Genomic DNA, 6,688 nt, shown 5'->3' with positions numbered 1-6,688 from the left:
GCTGGGGTAGGATGCAGAGCATTGTTGGGTTGTACCCATGTGAAGGTAGTTGCCATAGCAGCTGGGAAAACAAACGGCCAAGGGCCCCAGGGACAGGAGTGGTAGAGGGTATGTGAGGTGGTGGATAAGGAATGTCTGATGCAACCAAGAGAAGAATGCACAAATGACTAAGAGTTGCCGCTGGTGCACCCAGACTGAGTCATGTCAAACTGAATTCATATTATGCTTTGTTCAAAGCACCAGATGTGTAGATCATGTTATGACTCGCCTGGATCTCTACCTCTCCATTGTCCATCTAATCTTTAGATCTGATGTAGCTTAGTTCCTTCGTACAGACCAAGCGTTGCCCTCCTCAAATTTCTGTATGGAAAGAATTTAAAGAAGCCCAAACCAATAACACCACATCCAGAGAGCTTTGCCCTGATTTTCTTCTGATCCCAGGACCCAGTTCTGGTAAGTGGGTTTCTGTACTGTTACTTAGTTCTTATCCTTTTTTCCTCTATTTCCTTCCTCTTTCCCATGAAGCTGGAGACCAGTATCTGCCAGGATCCGTCAGCCTGAGGCTGGGGTTGTTCCTTCATTTCTTTGTATTACTGTTCGCTTCCCAGGGCATTGATCTACCTGGAACCCAGATGACTTGTTTTATTGGGTCTTCCAAGTAGAGATGTTTCCCTGGTGTATCCCTGTCACCCTGGTCTCCACGAACAGCCTTCCTCAGTGTTATTGGATTTCCCACAATATCTGCAGCTTAATCTATCCCCCCTACTCCGCCCTCCAGAGTGTTCATTCTACTTTAAAGAGACATCAGTTCTCCCAAGTGCAAAGATCTGCTGTCTTTGGTTTTTCCTAGCTAGGGGATTCTGCTCCCCATCCTGTAGTTTGCACATCCCTTTCTCTGGACAGACACAGCCCTGTCCCAGGGTTCATGGCTTGGTCAGCAGAAGCACCTTTGTACAAGTCACAAGCTGCCCCACTTCACCTTCGCCTTCACTTTTGCTGCCTGGAAAACATTTCCTCCACACTCTTCCAAGGACTTTCTTCTCATCCTTCCAGTATTTGCTTAAACGTTCTCCCTCAGAGAGGTCCTCTCTGGCCCCCCATTCTAACGTAGACCCTTACTAACATCTCATGTCACCCTCAAAGCGCTTGTCATAATTTATATATTATATACCCGTCTGCTTATTTACTTATCTGTCTTCTATTTCAGACTGTAAGGTCCATGAGAGCCAAAATTACCAATTTATATCTAGCCTCCTTCATAGTTCTAAAATCAATATTTTTTGAATGAATGAATGATCTATTTACCTAGCAGCCAGGCTCCTTACATTAAAAATCAAGGGAATGACAGAGACTAAAGATCAGGATCTCACAGGGGTCAGGCAGGCAGCATAATATGTAAACCACTGGTTTACAACACTAGAAAGTAGCAGGATTGGGGGAAAACTGCAAAAATAACCAAAAGACATTTGATTTCAAATTTCAGATATATTCTACTGGCCCAATAGAACTCACCCTGGTCTCAGCCCGTTACCTCTACCAATACTGCTGGACTTCCTTCAGCTCCTGCAGCGTGTGGATCAGGAATCCAGGACCCATGGACATAGTGCTCTCTTAATTCTCTTAAAATAGCCTCGTTGGCAAATTAATATGGAATTTTACCCCCAGGACTTTGCATGTGTTATTCCCTCAATTCCTTTCACATCTGTCTTCTCCACCTTCACTTTACCAACTCCTATTCACCCTTCCTCAAGGAGCCTTTCATGACCATCCCCACCTTCTCCCCATCCTGTGTGTTTGCCCCATGCCCGGCACTGCTGTTTACCTGTTTGTCTCCCTCCCAGACTCCCCTTAAGGGAAAGGGCTGGGAATTGTTTCCTGCTGTATCCTTGGTGCCTGGCACTGTGCTTGACACAAAATAGAATTCAAAATATTTACCGAAGGAACAAATGACTCCACCATAGGGATTCTTAGCTGGTTAACCCACGCTGCTTGGGAAGCTAAAGAATGGATCCAGATACAGGTGAAGGTCACTAACGCTGCAACCAGGCTCCGTCCTCTTTGATCTCCTTTCTGAATGACTCTACTGAAGGCAAGCTTTGCTCTGACTTGCGAGGCATGCAAAGCAGGGCAGAAGAGTCAGGGTGTTGGGAAACGGCCAAAGGAGAGGAGATAAGAGATTGTGGCTGTGGTGAGTGTGGGTTGAGGTCATGGTTTTACAAACCAAGTTTGAATATTTTTGTGAGTGCTGGGATGCGTAGGATGGTGGAAGAGTGTGGAGGAGGAGGCGTGGCTCAAGGTCGGAATGTGCATCTGTTTATTGGATTTGCTTCCTGGTGGTTTTACAAGCCCAAGACGGGAGCGCTTTCAGTGGTTTCACTTTTGTTTTGCCAGAAAACCTGTAAGTGTTATTTTTAAAGTAGCATTGCTGGCAGGATCCTATAAATTAATCTGCGTGTACCTTTCCCACCCACCTCGATTATATAACATGGTTAGAACCTAGCTCCCTCTCTTGCTCATCCTATACACATAAATCTAACTGGTTCATTCTCCCTCTTAAATGAATGGACTGATATTTGCTTTATTCTTGAATTTGATATCAGGATTGCTAAATGTCTGTTAAGGTTTAGGAGAGGAGAGTTGATATAAATGGGGCCAAGAAAATCATATATTTTATATGATGGCCAAACGTCTAATGCAGTCTCTAAAAAAAAAAAATCCACCCAGTGGAACCCTTGGGGGAATGGTCTTCTCTAACTTATTGTCTCGTGAATGCCTCTCTCCACGGATCATAGAATCATATCTGTTAGTAGCTAGTAGAACCCCATTGATGCTAGCCCTAGGAAATTATAAAAGTAGGGATGCTGCATGTGTATAACTACTTACTTCTCACAGCAGCCTACTGAGATGGGTGCTTGTAACAGACCATGGAGTTATCCTGCATAACCACTAGACTTGCATTGAACATTCTCCAAAGAGTGGAGAGGCGCTGGAAATTGAGTTAATCGTAGATCACGCCTACATGATGAAACCTCCATAAAAATCCCTGAAGTATGGGGTTCAGAGAAGTACCAGGCTGGTGAACAGATCTACATGTGGTGGATGAATGACGCACCCCCATCTCCACAGGGACAGGAGTTCCTGCACTCAGAACCCTTCCGTATCTCTTCATCTGGCTGTTCATCTGTATCCTTTATCATATCCTTTATTATATAATAAACTGGTAAATGTAAGTAAGTGTTTCCCTGAGTTCTTTGAGCCGTTCTAGCAAATGATTCAATCCAAGGAGGGGGTTTGGGGACCCTCTGATTTGTAGCCAAACCAGAAAGAAATTGGGAGTAAACCGGGGACTTACTACTTACTATTGGCATTTAAAGTGAGGGCAGTCTTGTGGGATTAGCCCTTAACCTACAGGGTTGCACTAACTCTGGTTAATATCAGAATTTAATTAAATTGTAGGACATCCAGCTGATGTCACAGAGAATTACTTGGTGTGAGAGAAAAAAAAAAATCATGTCTGATATCAGAAGCATTATGTGGTTATGTGTATAAGCAAAGGAAGACACCCAGGAAAGTTTTTCCTGTATACCCCCAATGATCCTCACCTTCTAATACTAACAAACACCCTTGTTTTAATTTTCTTCCTTGGGTGTGGGCTAAACTTACTGACTTGCTTCTAACACGTAAACTATGACAGAAGTGTTGAGATAGCATATTCAAAATTAGGATATAAAAAGGCTATAGCTTTCATTGTGCATTCTTTCTTCTCACTCTCTCCTGGATCTTGCCATGACTTATGGACTGAACTGTGTCTCTCCCAAAGTTCATGTTGAAGCCCTAAGTCTCAATGTGACGGTATTTGGAGATAAAACCTTTAGAGAGATACTTAAGGCTCAATGAACTCATAAGGGCTGGTGTCCTTATAAGAAGAAAAAGAGACACCAGAAATCTCTCTCTCTCTCCCCACCCCCCAACTCTTCCATGCACAGAGAAAAGGCCACATGAGGGCACAGGGGGAAGGTGGATTTCTACAAGGGAAAAAGAGAGCTCTCACCAAGAACGGAAATTGCTAGCAACTTGATTATGGACTTCCAGCCTCCCAGAAAAGTGAGATTACATATATGTATTGTTTAAGCCACCTGGTCTGTGGTATTTCGTTGTGGCAGCCTGAGCATACTAATACCTCATGCCATGAGGTAGTCAGTTATGCCAAAGTCCATACGGCGAGGAACCAACAACCACGTGAGTGAGTTTGGAAGCAGATCCCCCTTGATCAAACCTTCAGATGAGGGACTTGCCTGGTGGCCCAGTGGTTAAGAATCTGCCTGCCAGTGCAGGGGACACGGGTTCGAGCCCTGGTCCGGGAAGATCCCACATGCCGGGGAGCAACTCAGCCCGTGCGCCACAACTACTGAGCCTGCGCTCTAGAGCCAGTGCTCTGCAATAAGAGAAACCACCGCAGTGAGAAGCCTCCACACTGCAACAAAGACCCAAAGCAGCCAAAAATAAATTAATTAATTTTTTAAAAAAACCTTCAGATGAGACCACAGTCCTGGCTGACAGATTGACTGTCAGCTCATGAGATGACACACAGTTAAGCCACAAACAGGTTCTTGACCTACAGAAACTGTAAGGTAATAAATATTTGTTGCTATAAGCTACTAAGTTTTGGTGGTAATTTGTTATGCAACAATAGATAACTATTACATGGAATGTCAAGAGAGTAGATGGGTGCAGTCAGCCCCAAATGCATTGCCATCAAAAAAAAAAAAAGTCACATCTGTGAATGGGGAATTCAAGTGTGAAGCCGAGGAAAATAGAGGTACAGGAGGCGAAAGCAAGGAACCGACAACTGGCCGGGCAAATGGGAGACCATCTTTGTAAATACCAGAGCCAGGAGTTTCAGCCTGGGCCCACTTCCTAACACCATTAAGTTGTACATTAGATTAAAATATATGAATTTGGGTGGGGGACACAGACATTTGGTCTATAGCAGCCAACACACAATGTGTTCTCATGCAAATTATCACTGTGGGAAACTGAACTTTAATGCCACTGGGGAACTCTGGGAGACAGAATAGAACAGGCATCTTAGAGTTTTCCCACCCAGGGGTGAGGGAACTGGTGTATTTATCCACTAACTCTTGTCCATCATTGGTTGAGGGCCGGGGATGGGGTCATGAATTCCCAGCACCTGTTGCCTACAGAGAATAGGGAGAAGTTAGCTGGTGTGCATGGCCACTGTAAATGCCAAGAAGACTGGAATCTGATTCTGAAAGCAACTGCTTCCTATAGGGCCCCTGAAGTAGCCTTTAATTATTTAGGTAGCAACTATATATAGTCTATCTAAATGACTGTATAGCACAGGGAACTCTGCTCAATATTATGTAACCACCTAATTGGTGGTTACATGGGGAAAAGAATTAGGAAAAGAATTGGGAAAAGAATGTGAAAAAGAATAGATACATGTATATGTATAACTAAATCACTTTGTTGTACACCTGAAACTAACACAATATTGTTAATCAACTATACTCCAATATAAAATAAAAAGCTTAAAATAAAAAAAATGGCATCTTTGAAAATTATTGTTGTGAAAACCTGTCAAAATGAAGCAGGCTGCTGTGCTTTTTAAGAGATTTGAAGAAAGGTGTTTAAATTCCAACGAACTCAGTCCCACTCTTGTTTCAAGCCTTGATTTGTTTCAGAGACCTTTGAAAAGTTACTTTGCTTCTCTGAGCCTCAGTTTTCTTACCTGTGAAATGGACACAATAATACCTACTATATTCGGTAGTGGTAAGATAAAGTGTGTAAAACAGCAAGCATAGAGATAGATAATTGCTTTCTTTAAAAATTTTAAACTTGCAATGACAACTTAGTGATGGCAACTTTGCCTATATAACGGATTGCTCAAACAAAAATAGTAATAACAAGTCAAAGGCAGTACTAGTGTATGTAATAGACTGAGTGTTTGTGTCCCAAATTTCACGTTAAATCCTAACCCCCAAAGTGATTATATTTGGAGATGGAGACTTTGGCAGGTGATTAGGTCATGAGGGTGGGACCCTTATAGAAGAGACCCCTTCCATCTGCCATGTGAGGACACAGAAAAAAGACAGCTGTCTATGGGCTAGGAAGAAGTCTCTCACCAGACACTAAATCTACCGGCACCTTGATCTTGGACTTCATCCAGCACTGTGAGAAATAAATGTTTGTTGTTTATAAGCCACTGGGTCTGTGGCATTCTGTTATAGCAGGCTGATAGACCAACAGAGTATGCTTAGGATAAAAAAACTCAACAATGCCTATCAGTATTGAAATACTTAATCTACGATTGTTAAAATAACATTAAAAATCTAATGCTGTTTTCAGGTATATGCATCCAAATTTTTTTTCTTCAAACTTGCTTTTTCTATAAAACTTTCTTTATTAAAGTTGTTATATATGAAAGAAATATGCAATCAAAATGGTGAAAATGTATCTAAATAAGTTGCCAACATTAGGTAAAAATGAACTTTGGATCTTAAAAAACAAGATGACAGAGAAAATGAAGGAATAGCTCTCCAAAATTGAGATTTTCAATTGTAAAACCACATTAGCACACACAAAATTTACCGTTATATGAACTAGTGGTTGGAAGCACCCATTTTCAGGAGTTTGTTTCTGGAAAACTTGGAGCTGGAGACAAAAC

The 6,688-nt window shown here is 42.3% G+C and overlaps 1 long non-coding RNA gene across 3 annotated transcripts; it reads left to right on the top strand.

Annotated features, from left to right (window-relative positions):
• Nucleotides 1–209: 209 nt before the first annotated feature.
• Nucleotides 210–5,505, top strand: LOC137766115 (uncharacterized). Of its 3 annotated transcripts, XR_011074274.1 has the most exons (3): nt 217–453; nt 2,893–3,183; nt 4,093–5,505. It is a non-coding gene; the product is annotated as an uncharacterized lncRNA (long non-coding RNA). The 3 variants fall into 3 exon arrangements; XR_011074272.1 differs by lacking the exon at nt 4,093–5,505 and having other exon boundaries at nt 210–453; nt 2,893–3,230; XR_011074273.1 differs by lacking the exon at nt 4,093–5,505 and having other exon boundaries at nt 210–453; nt 1,484–3,230.
• Nucleotides 5,506–6,688: the final 1,183 nt, after the last annotated feature.

Source organism: Eschrichtius robustus, chromosome 6, assembly GCF_028021215.1.
Source record: "Eschrichtius robustus isolate mEscRob2 chromosome 6, mEscRob2.pri, whole genome shotgun sequence".
Lineage (NCBI taxonomy): Eukaryota > Metazoa > Chordata > Mammalia > Artiodactyla > Eschrichtiidae > Eschrichtius > Eschrichtius robustus.
The sequence above is the reverse complement of the archived record's forward strand: the minus strand, read 5'-3'. Positions and strand labels throughout refer to the sequence as shown.